Below are 13,388 nucleotides of genomic sequence, written 5' to 3'. Positions count from 1 at the left end.
ATATTTCCTAATGGCCTTTTACAGAAAAAAGTTTGCTAACCTTGTATCTGATTTGTAGAACTCAGGGCTTTTAACACTAATCTCCAACTTCAGGTGGAAGCTCTGCAGCTGTCACTTCCAGGAATATTTTAATTATAAAAGAGAATGAGAAATGTGGCAATAGTAATGGAAAGAGCACTAGATTGGCATCTAGCAATCTGGATTCTAGTCTGAATTCTGCCAAAAGTTGCTATGGGACCTTGGACGAGTCACCACACCTCCTAAGAAATCTTTTTCTTTTCTACTAATTAAAGCCATGCTGCCAAGATTCCAAATTAGAAGTTTTCCTAAACACTTTTTTCTGCTTTGCAAAAAGTTGCTTTAGCAGATGAAATAAAATGTATTTTAACTGATTCTCCATGGCAACACTTAAGTTATTTCCAAATAACCTTTGGAAGTCCTACTTCTCAGTGTTTTGGTTGTGGCACCTTTGGGTGTTTGGAGATGAGAATAGAATGATCTCTTTAATGCAAAAACTTATTATATTTTGCTTTATTTTTGTAAATGCCAGTGTTTCCTTTCCCTGAAACAACCTAAAGCTGAAAAAAAATGTACTTGAAGCTTTCTCTGAGGAGGTTGAAAGACCAAATTTGAAGGGTGATATGAAAAATCCTGAGAGGACTATGTGAAAACAGCTGAGCTTCAACCTGTGACTCAGCACTGGAAGCTTGTGAATGCCACAGGTTCTGGATCGCCACAGGGACCTTCAAAACAGAAAATTGTCTTTGAGCAACCAAGATGAGAAATTAGGTTAGAGCTTAAGCTATATTGGTCTTTGGCCATCTGTGGTTAAAAATCAGTCCTTAGGGCTAGGGTTGTGGCTCAGTGGTAGAGCACTTGCCAATCACATGTGAGGCAATGGGTTCCATCATCAGCACCACAGAAAAACAAATAAACATTATTTCCATCTACAACTAAAAAAAAAAAAAAGAAAAATAAATCAATCCTTACTCTTTATAGCTTTGCTCTGAAAAACTAAGGAAAGGACTGATTACCATAGGGAATCTCCACATCATGTACAACCACAAGACTGGGATCCTAATTAGAATAAGATGTACTCCATATTTGTATAAATATGTCAAAATATACTGTCACATATAACTAAAAAGGAAAAAAAAATTTAAGAAGAGATGGGAGGAGACAAAGGCTGCATTGGAAGGAGTGGCTGAGCAGTACCTTACACAGCAGTGGACCTGGTAGAAAGGCTGGTTATGGAAATTACCCTGTTCCACGAGGAATCACAGTGGTTTGAAGAAGGGGTGTGTATTAGTTTGGTGATCCTCTCTTGATTCTTCTATGGGAACATGAGGATCTGGAGTGGGAGCAGGAGGGAGGTACTTATATATGTTATCTTTTCTGGAATTTAACCTCAGTCAAGTTTGAGTCTGAGAAAAGCTATATGTATATTTTTGGAAGAGCAAAACGTCAGAACTTCAATCCCATCATTTGAGCACAAGCTCCCATTTGGCTGATGCCCGCTATGGCCAGTCGGGGCTCAGGTTGATACAGTACTGTGTGAACTGAGTCCTGGTTACATTTACTGCCTCCGGTGGTATGGGGCACTTGACATGATTGGTGGCTCACAAAACAACTGATCCATGTTCTAATCCCTGGAAATTATGAATGTTACCTTATTTGGAAAAAGGGCCTTTGCAAATGTAATGAAGTCAAAGACCTAGAGATGATGTCATCCTGGATTATCTATCTGTGCAAGGCTCCAAATTCACTGACAAATATCCCTTAAAGGGACAGAGTCAGAGAAGACCAGAGAAGAGGAGGCAATGAGACCACAGGGACTTAAATTGCTGTGATGTGGCTACAAGTCAAGGATGCCTGTAGCTACCAGAAATGAAAGAGGCCAGAAAAGTTTCTCCCCTAAATTCTCTAGAGGGAGTGTGGCTTTGCAGACAGCAGGATTTCAGACCTCTGGTATCCTAAAGTGTGAGATAATACACTTCTGTTGTTTTAAGGTATGCCCTGTAGGATGATTCATTAAAATAGCCTCAGGAAACTAATATAGTACACAAAATAGATTCCCTTGATCTACCCTCTGCCACTCTGGAGAGGCACACCTGGGCTTTCCTCTGCCTCCCTGTGCTCCTGATAGAGAACCAGAGGCTGAGGGATTACCCTGGTTCTCCACAGACAGGAGTGTGCCAGGATGATAGAGGCACAAAACAGACAAGAACTCCTTCAGTACTTGATTCATTTTGTGGGAGGACTGACGCACGTGCGGTTTGGAACACAACTTGTAATAACAAGAGGAAGATGTTCTCAGTGATTTGCTTCTACTTACACAGAATGCTACTCGCCTATTTCCAGTCAATTTGAGTAAAGTCTTCTCAAGATGAAACCACAGGATACTTGTCACTAATAGGGAATATGAATAATTTTCACTTGTCAAGAACTTTTAATTTTTAGAGCACTTTAAATATGCAGATCAATTTTCACTCCCTAGTCTCACAATAACTCTGTGAAGCAGGTCAGACAGGTATGATTATGGGTCTTTAAAGCTGTGCAGCTTAAAGCCAAGCAGCTAATAAAGAAAGTCAGATTGAAAGATAATTTTTCCTGATCCACTGCTCCTCTTATTGGTTTATTCTGTAGGGAATGACTGACTGGAATCAACAGAGAGTTGACAAATTGAAACTGTATTTACCTGGAAAATGCCTTTACATAAGAACAGCAAAAAGTAAAAATGAAATATAAAAAATAATGAAGAAAAACAGAGATATGCTTTATCACTTATTGAAACATTCATATATGCACTTATGCGTGTGTATACACACAAACACACACACTCACTCACATCCTTCATAGAATATGATAAAATTGCATTTCACATTGGTGGTAATGAGGTGATTGTTCAATAAACACAATCTTAATTAGGAGGAAGATAAAACTGTATATCTTCTTCAAACAGATGAAAATTGATCTGTACATTAAAGATCAAATTGCAAAAAATAAGACTGTAAATTCAATACTAAAAGTATAAGACATTGTTTGGGAGAGAAGAAGGCCCTTTTATGCATGGTATGAACTTGACAGCTCTAAAGAAAAATAGATGAATTTGATCATACAAATTAAAAATAGTGTTATCAAAGATGACATAAATAAAGTTAAAAGAAGTCCAAAGCAATATATAACAGTATTTACAATATATATGTCATTTATTAATTCATTCAACAAACATTTTTGTACTACCAGTTATGAGCTAGTACACTGTACTAGTACCTAGTACACTATACTTAGGGATAGGAACAAAATATGGGACTTCATAGAACTCATGGATCTAGTAAGTGAGGGACCCACATTGAACAAGTGCTTTTGAATATAATAAAGGTCAAACCTGGATGTCCTGAGTAAACAAGAGTTAAATATCTCTAACATATAAAAAAGGAGAAAAATAATAACATAGAAAAGTTGATGAAAGATGGAAATTCCCTAATGAAGAAATATATTTTGCCAACAAGCATATGAAAAGATGTTTTCATGAATAATCAGATATGAAAATTAAAGCTGCATATAATGGTTTATCACATTATCAGAGGATAAAGTAAGTTATGATTAAAAAGTACCAATGATGAGATGTAGAATACTGGGCACTCTCACATAATTTGGTAGGAGTGTAAGTTGCAGAAAATTTGATGTTACATATCAACATGGGTCATTTAAAATCAGACATCAAAGACGCTCTGTCCCCATGCCTCCAACCCCACCTTGTAAGGACCATGGAGAAATTAGTCTCACCAAAAACTAATTAGCATGCTCCTTGATCTTAAATTTCTTGCTTTCAGAACTGCAGAAATACATTTCTGTTGTTTAAGCCACCAGTCTATGGTATTCTGTTACTGTTCAGATTCCCCAGGGACCCTGTATTTAAAAGCAATTACTAGGAGAAGTAAGAAAAGATGTAAATGTATCAATGCTAATTAGCATATTATATCAGGGATTGACAAGTTACAGTCTATGGAAAAATCCAACCCATTGCCTATTTTTGAAAATAAAGTATTACTGGAACATAGTTATACTTATTTATATATCATATCTAGCTGTTTTAGTGCTACAACAATAGAATTGAACAGTTGCAACAGAGATGGCATGGCCTGAAAAGACTAAAATATATTTATTACCTGGTCCTTTATAGAAAATTTGCCAACCCTACCTCTACAGATTAAAATTGCAAGCAATTTTATTAATTATATTTAACTAAATTATTATGTATCCATAATGTGGGATGTTCTCCAGCAATTGATAAAGTAAATTATAAAATAAAGAATAAAGACATGGAAATACTGTGTGTGTGTGTGTGTATATATATATATATATATATATATACACATATGTATATATATATGTGTATATATATATATATATATATATATATATATATATATATATATTAGAAGTAGTTGGACACAATACCTTTATTTTATTTATTTATTTTTATGTGGTGCTGAGAATCAAACCCAAGGCCCTGCACGTGCTGGACAAGCATTCTACCACTGAGCCACAATCCCAGTAGGGAAATACTTGTTAAGGTATTTTGATAAATGAGATTTATAGCTGCAGATTTATAGCATAATTCATGTATGTAAATGAGGTATGTAAATAGAGATACAGACTCATGTATGGTACCACTTACAAGACATTGACATACTGTGCAAGGTACTTTATCTTATTATCTAATTTATTCCATATAGCATTTTAAGTATTTGAATATTTGTGTTAGATGATATTATTATCCTTATTTTACATGTAAGAAACTGAGGGTTAAGAGGCTAATTTGTCCAGTTACACAGTAAGTGGCAAAGATGAAATATGAATTCACACTTTTAACCACTATCATCTACATAAATGTTCAAAAAGGACAAGCACCAATAGTTATTATTTTAGGGCAGTTCCAAAGAATGATTGGCAACAGTTATTATTTTGGGGAGTAGAAAAGGGAATGGGAATAGAATTATAGGGCCCTTGAATTTCTCAATATTATTTATTGTGTCTACTTGTAGTACGTGATTGTTGTTAAAAATTCAAAGGTATTTCCATTTTGGAAGAAATATAATGTAAATGATAATTCCATAACCCTTGCCTGTCTCCAAGGCAGCATTTATAGTCAGTAAATCATGATACTGTCACATTTATTCAAAATGCATTGAAACCTGTCATTTAGGATAATTTCCTAATCATTTAATTAAGCTGTTATCAGAAAACCTATTCAGTTTATAAATGAAAAAGAGAAAGCTTAAAATCAATTATTTTTCCAGAAAACTTGCAAGACAGGGAAAATTATAAACTATCAAAACCTGGGATTTTGACCACCATGAATATCTTACATTTGCATTATTCAAGGGGATATGAATTTTTGCCATGTCATTTGACAGCAATAGTTGTGGCCTGGTAGAAATAGGTTTGCACTGAAAATACATTTAGATTGTATTAAAATAAAGATCTGTTGTATAAAGCTTGGCTCTGTCATTTTATTAGCTAGTCATTAAATTATAAATTATTTACCTTCTTGAAATCTTAATACTTAAAATGGAGATTTTGTCTTTAATTTTCTGATGCATCCAGCACTTTGTCGTCTACTTAGCAGGTGCTTAATAAATGTTAGTTACAGCTGGATGTGGTGGTACACATTTATAAGCATCACCTGTATGCCCAGTGACTTGGGAGGCTGAGGCAGGAGGATTACAAGTTTGAGACCAGCCTCAGCAACTTAGTGACATCCTGTTTCACAATAAAAAAATAAAAGATCTGGAGATGTAGCTCAGTGGTAAAGCAACCCTGGGTTCAATCCTCATATCTGAAAACAATAAATTTTAAAAAATCGCTTCTACCTACAGAGATACGATTTAGGCTGTCGAGGAAAGAGTTAAATTGGTCATCTCAGATTTTTCTGTCCTCAGTCACACAGTCCAGAAGGAGAGTGTTTTCTCCCACTCACTAGCACAAGCCGGCAGCAGCACCATCCGGACTGAATGTTCATCACTATGGTAACAACTGTGGTTTCTCTGCTTCCTGCTCAGTGTTTGTTCTCCCATTTTCTCCCTTTCCTCAGAGCCAGACTCAGCTTTGTGGCTCCTACTCATTTTTTTTTTTTTAAGAAGAGACAAATTGTAGCCAATGGTAATTATACATAATCTCTTTTTCCTTCAAAATAAGATACCACTATGATCCACTTTTTTTTTTCCCTTGTAAAGGGAACCTAACTAAATATGGTACTTTCATACTTCTAACAACACGATATTCCTTGTGTGGTGGAATAAATGCAAGAGGCAAGATTTTTGACACTCAGTCGCTGTGAGTTTGCTCATTACTCTTTAGTACCCTAATTCCTGGGGTGTTCCCATCGAGGGGCCTGTGAGACACAGCTGTAGCCATGCAACCAGTGCATCTGAAGGTCCCCGAGTTTGCTGTTCCGCTGGAAGAGTGAGGAGTGGGAAACTTGGAGGGCTAGATTGGGGCCAGGCTGTGAAAGACTTCCTAGTACGAATCCCTTCTGTTTTCTAAGAGAAATCGTCTCCCCTCATTGTACCAAGTTTCTCTGTAATAATCTCTAAGGCCCTGTACTCCCCATGTTTCTGTGATCCCCAAGGTAGCAAAACTCAACAGTACTTGATCTTAAACCATTGACCATTCATAGCCCGAGATGCAACACTCACTTGCATAAATTATTTTCCTAGCTTCCAATTTCCCAAAGGCAGAGTAGTCTGGATCATTATGTTACAGGATTAATATCTTTGCAAACATTAAGCTGACATTTTTCATTTGCGGAAATGATGTCCCTGTGTGGCTCTGCACTTTTTAAATCATGGACTTCATCATTTTGGGGGAAGTTAGAAAAGAGAAGTCATTTCTTGGCTGTCAGTAGAAAACCATATTTAAAAAAAAAAAAAATCACAGTGAGACCATGGTGTTGGAATGCAGACTTTGTCGAGAGGGGAAAAGTGTTTAAATTTGCCAAAATCCCTTTTACACATCAAATGTTAAGCACAGAGAATCTGGATCAATGAATTTTATAAGCAGAGTGTAGAGAGGACTGACACGTGCTGTAAAGAACAACTTCACTGGTGAGAAAGCCCTTCATATTTCTGAGAAGAGACAGCTAGGAGGAGCAAGGAGAAGAAAGACAAGTCAGCAGGCCTCAATATTCCAGCTCTCTGGCCCCCCTGGGCTTGCACGTTGTTGGAAGATGCAGTGGAAGCCTGATCCAGAACAGCAGGCTTGTCCTAGCACTCCCACGGCTGGGATGACACTGCATCTAACATGGTGCCAGACTGGGTTTTGGAAATAGCTAAGGGAGTATCTAGGGGACTGGATGTTAGCTATCATCCCATTTCTTCACATCTTACAATATACTGTACCCTTCTTGGGGATGGGGAGTGAAAGAGCAGCAGGATGGAACCAGAAGAGGCCTAGGGTTAGAAAGGAGAGATAGGAGTGTGGCCTTACCTCTTGAGCCACGACTTCAGCAGAGGGTGCCAACATTGCCCTTGAAAGAAGACAGACCTCAGGGAGTGCCACCACCATTTCCCAGACACTGGAGCAAACAAGCTACAACATATCAGAGGCCAGCAAGGATGAGAGGACAGTACAAGACTCTAAGGTCATTCATTTATTGAATATGTCACAGGTAAGATTACCTTTATGTTCTGATGCCACCTGGGAAAGGATGAGATAATGGGAAGAGGGCAGAATAATACAAAGAAGGAGAATAAACTTTGAACTATCTAAGACAGAGACATCTTTGTAGGACATAAAGGATAAAGAAAGCTTTATCTTAGAGTATGTAACTTTTGATCCCCCTAGGCCAGCATTCTTAATCACACAGAGAATTTCTTAAGCAGGGCCTGGTGGTGCACACCTGTAATCCCAGCAGCTCCAGAGGCTGAGGCAGGAGGATTGCATGTTCAAAGCCAGCTTCAGCAATTTAGTGAGGCACTAAGCAACTCAGTGAGATCCTGTCTCTAGATAAAATACAAAGTAGGGCTGAGGATGTGGCTTAGTGGTTGAGTGTCCCTGGTACTCCCCCACCCCCCAAAAAGAACTTCTCAGATGCCTCTTCAGGGAGTAAAGGTATGTCTTGCCAAATAACACAATACCTGTTAACTCCTAGTGGTAGACCTGATGATGTAACAGAAGTGGAATTGCGTTGCCTCATGGTTAGTGAGGATTTTTTTAATCCAATCATCCAGCTCACCTATGTCAGTGAAAAAGCAGGTCTACTCTGTGCAGTCAGCAGAAGGCCTGGATGTGATCTGAGGCCTGGAGTCCTGGTTATCTGATCCCAGCACCCAGTGAGTATGGATCACAGATAAAAATATACTAAGTAAGCACACTAGATTTTGTAAAGCACCACAGGTATGGTGGAAAAGAACAGAAGAGAGGATTAAAATTGCTATGTATTATTTGAGTCCTTTGCTTTAGAAGTGTTAGAAGGGAGATTCCTGGGCCCTTTATATATCGAATCACACATCTCTGGTGATGGACTTGGGATGTACTTTTAAGATTTATTTTATGCTCCCTGGACTACTGATCTAGTCAAACCCCTCCCTTAGTGCATGCAAAAACTAAGGACTAAACAAGCAAATAACTTGGTCTTGGTAACTTCACTAGTGAGTGGAAGAAAGCCAAAGTTAAATCTAACAAGGGTCATTGGTAGTTTGCTAATGGAAGGAGGCAATTTCTGAACACAGGATGGAGAAAGAGGGTGGAGAGGTGGTGATAATGATTGTATGAGATACACCAGGCTGGCTGACCTTGTCATTTAGACACACATTGCTCATTCCCTCTTGTACTCCGTACTCCACGACTGTCAAATGTCACTGTTCAAATGGACATGGCTAGGTTGGTAAACACTTTTAGCAGAGGATTTTCATGTCCAGTGCAGTGACACAGGAATTTTGGTGTCAGGGATGAAATTCTGGAAGATCTCGCTTGTTACACAAACTCATACATCAGACTAATTCCCACTGAACACTAACTTCTTGATGATGTGGGATATGTGTCAGAATCAAAACCATCCACAAATGTCCATCTTTTTTTTTTTTTTAAAGAGAGAGAGAGAGAGAGAGAGAGAGAGAGAGGAGAGAAAGAATTTTAATATTTATTTTTTAGTTTTCAGCGGACACAACATCTTTGTTTGTATGTGGTGCTGAGGATCGAACCTGGGCCGCCCGCATGCCAGGCGAGCGTGCTACCGCTTGAGCCACATCCCAGCCGAATGTCCCTCTTTTTTAATTTGATGAGTTGACTGAGGAATGCTTATCCTACTCCTGTATATTGATTGCTTCTTCTGTTTTCCCCGAGAAAAAGGAGTTAGGTTGGTTTTCATTCTGATGCAATTTCTTTTAAAAGACACAGTTGGAAGAAGACAGTGTTACTAGAGGCCCCTTTAATTCCACTCTTCCATTTTCCTAAATGCAGTGCAGAATCTTGCCTTTGTATCTCTAGCAGATTTTCAAAATTTCCTAATTTCACTTCTCCTCAGTGGAAAGCTTTCTCATTTCTAGAGGCATTCTATGGCCTGATTTGACCTACCTGTTTATATGTTTATGTTCATTTTTATGTTACCATTACATTGAACAAACAGGACTTTTAAGGGACAATCGTAGAGTCACTGAATTTTATTTTTTGATAACTGCTGCAAGCACATTCACTCAAAAGGCGTTTCTTCTCTGTCTCAGATGAAATTGGTGGTAGGTGCCATTGACTTTCCTGGAAATTCTTAAAAAGTCAAATATCCTTTAGTTAACTTTAGTGCCCTAAATATCCTTTAGTTAACTTTGCTTTATATCTTTCCATCCCCAAACCCACAGTAGTCAGTTCAGTCACCTGGATGTTCAATCAATCAAAATTCTAAATGTTAGCCTAGCACAGTGGCACACACCTGTAATCCCAGCAGCTCAGGAGGCTGAGGTGGGAGGATTGAGAGTTCAAAGCCAGCCTCAGCAAAAGTGAGGCATTAAGCAACTTAGTGAGACCTGGTCTCTAAGTAAAATACAAAATAGGGGCTGTGGATGTGGCTCAGGTCAAGTGCCCCTTAGTTCAATCCCCTATAACACCCCCCAAAACAAAAAAATAAACAAAAAACTCCAAATTTCATTCAAAATTCAAGTGTCTCACCTCCAGCACTGGCCTGCCAGAGCCTGTTAGGAAGCCAAGCAGGATGTAACTGGCTTCATTACTCTGCCACTTCTTGTCTACCCTCCTCCTCAACTCCCCGACAAGACAACAGGAAGTGGGGAGAGGCAAGGGAGGAAAAGGAGGGCTTAACTGGTTGTCATCTATCTATGATGGACATTTTGAGTTGACTTTGTCTTGGAACAATTTCCCGGGTTCTCTGGGGATGCCCATTTCTGAGAATCTCCCTTGATGTGAGCCCAAGCTTTTGCTAGTCCCTTTGGCTTCTTTTCACGGTCTCTTGGATATCCTATGATGCCACCTTCCTCTTTGAATGCAATGTCTTCCCAAAAGAAAGTCTGTATTTTTTTTTTTTTTTTAGCCACCTGGTAGGCACCCAGTTCCAGCCATAAAATTACCTTTTAGGTTTCTCAGGCATGAATCATATACCAGTCTTGAATCATAGATCATGTCACAGACTGTCCTTGTGGTTTACTTGAAACCCCCTCAGGAGAAAGAAATATCAATCTCTTTCCAAACTGAGGATGGAGGGTACAGAAAGAATTATCATAATAAATAGCTTTAAAGAAAAAAAATTCTTACCAGAAGAATGAGAAGGTATACTCTATTTATGTAGAATGTACCAAAATACATTCTGTCATATATAACTAATTAGAACAAGATAACATAAATTTTAAAAATTCTTTTTCTCCAATAGCTATTTTTAGGCATTTAATTTCAACTGTTTTATGTTCTTCTTTTGAGCTAGGATAAAGATTGTAAAACTGGATTTACATTGTACATCCTTGCAAGTCCCAAAGTGCACATAGAATGTAGTAGCAGTTTCTACCTGTTGTCTTGAGGCCTTAGCCTAAACTGAGACTAAGCCCCTTTCTCTTCTTGTCGTCTTCAGTAGGAGGCAGATCTGCACAGCTGGGTGAAGAGGTGGTGTGCACCTAACCTCCAACCTGTTATTTACCTTTGTAATTTCCTTGTCCTGGACTTTCTCCTCTTCCGCTGGATAAGTGCTTCCTCTTTCTGTGAAGTCATCCCCACAGCACCTTTTCATGTCATTACTCATTCTTTAATTTTGTGGCACTTTCCAATTTAGTATTATTTTTTGCTTTATATCTTTCCATCCCCAAACCCAAGGATTTTTAGCTTTTGTTCCTGCTGTCTGATCAATTCAAGACTCCTATAAAAAGGTAAGGGCTGAAGGTCTTACATGGGATATTAGGGAAAAATTTTCCAATACCCTGGGTTCTTGGTTCCTTGGTACTTCATCGTTCAGCCTTCCCTCTGTGTGTACAGACAGAGGAGACCCTGGTGCTTGTGCCTGTAAAATTATGGTATCCATCAGTAAAAGAAATTTTGTTATGAGTTCTGTTTTCCACTTGTATTTTAACTTGCATATTTATTTTGTTTCACATGTTTACTTGCAGTAGAAAAACAGATAAAGGTGAATTTTTAAAATGCCTTTGAACAAACAGCACAGAACAAACATGACCATTTTTTTTCAGACTAAAAGTTTTTGAAATGTTTTATTTACTTTTGAAAGAAAATAATATAAATAAATTAAAATGAGGTAGATGCAGAACTAGGAAGATGTTCAGATCAATACATTGAATTATACCGTTATCAATAATAACATTTGGCTATATGATGAATGTTATAAATGCTTTCAACTTTTCTATAGATGCTAAAAAGAATGTTTCATTAGAGTAATATACTTTGGAAAATAATTTGAATTTAGGAAGCTAAATATTTAGAACAATTTTGATTAGACTGCATATTAAAGAGGGTTTATATATTCACCATTAGTAATTCCCAATCTAATATTGCCAATGAGGAAACTCTGAACAGCTGCCATCTAGAATTCTAAAATATCACTCGTTGATAAATGTGCAACATAAGCACCACAGCTCAACAAAATGAAGTGCAATTTTCTCTTCTGTCAGAGAAAAGAGCAAGTTCAAGATTAGTTATGCATTAAACAGTCCATTTGGGGAGGCTAATTAGAGAGAGAGGACCTTGAAATAGAAGTCATCAGAAAAAGCTAGCAGATGAGTCTTTTTGGAGACTTATTTTGTCCTTTGTCACAGACAGAACACCTGTGAAAAGTGCATGTTGCCCTCATGCAAAATGTGGTTATGGAGTTCAAAAGGTTTCCTGATGCCTGAAGGAGAAAAAAAGAAAAAACCACCCAAATAACAAAAGTGCATGAAATTGTTTTAGGGGTTCTAGAGCCTTTTGAGTAACAGACTTCCAAACTGAAATAACAGGTATGCAAACTAAGCGCCAGAAAAAGACAGGCACAAGATTTTGGATCATTGCCTTCTTTCTCCCCAGGGCTTCAGAAGGAGTAGAAATGAGTAGAACATTTAAGACTCTTCAGATGGTCACATTTTTAACAGGAAATCCAGCACATCAAAAAAGGACCTAATTTTTTTCCAATTTAAATGTGCTCAGATTATTAGAACCCTCAGTCTGACCAAATAGGAATGCTCCTGGAAGCCACTCCAGTTTAGTGTCATACGCTAGTCTTTGTAGCACATTAATCAAGAACAAGAAAGAAGTTATTCTTGTATAAGCTGTGTTTTCAGAGGTATCATTAGTGTACAAATTTCTCAAAAAGTCAGACTTGATGCTTTTCCTTAACAAAGTGTGTGAGATTCATAGTGTCCAAAAGATTTCTTAATATTATATCACACAAGACTCCTCAAAAATTATTTTGGAGGTGAAAAGTAAGAGTGTTGACTATTATGGGAGTGTCTACCAGGGTTAGCGATCATTCCCATGACAAGTCTCTGAGTAGATTGTCCTAGCCCTGTCTTTTCTAAGGAATGGAGAAAATATCCTTGAGAAAAGACCAAATCATAAATTAACAAGTTTCTCAGAGCCTCTGTTTTCTAAGGAGTTGGCAGCCTGGCCCCGAAGCAAGATAGGCTGAAAGTTCAGTTCCTAAACTTCATCAGTGCCAAAAAACTCTCAGATGATCTGTTAAAATCTAAGCCCATGTCCTTTTTCCTCCTGAAAAACTATTTTATTGTGAAAAACCTATTTCTACTTGAATCGAATGTATGAAATATGATATGTCAAGAGTTTTGTAATGTTTTGAATAACCAATAAAAAAAAGAAAAACCTATTTCTGTTCTTCATTTGCAAGTATGAGGCTAAGGAAGGCCACTTGTGGAGACTTAATAATGAGGCTTAATGAATGGCTG

Source organism: Marmota monax, unplaced genomic scaffold, assembly GCF_021218885.2.
Source record: "Marmota monax isolate L192 unplaced genomic scaffold, Marmota_monax_Labrador192_F-V1.1 WCK01_AAM20220418_F8-fsc00006, whole genome shotgun sequence".
Classification (NCBI taxonomy): domain Eukaryota; kingdom Metazoa; phylum Chordata; class Mammalia; order Rodentia; family Sciuridae; genus Marmota; species Marmota monax.
Note: the sequence above shows the minus strand (reverse complement) of the source record.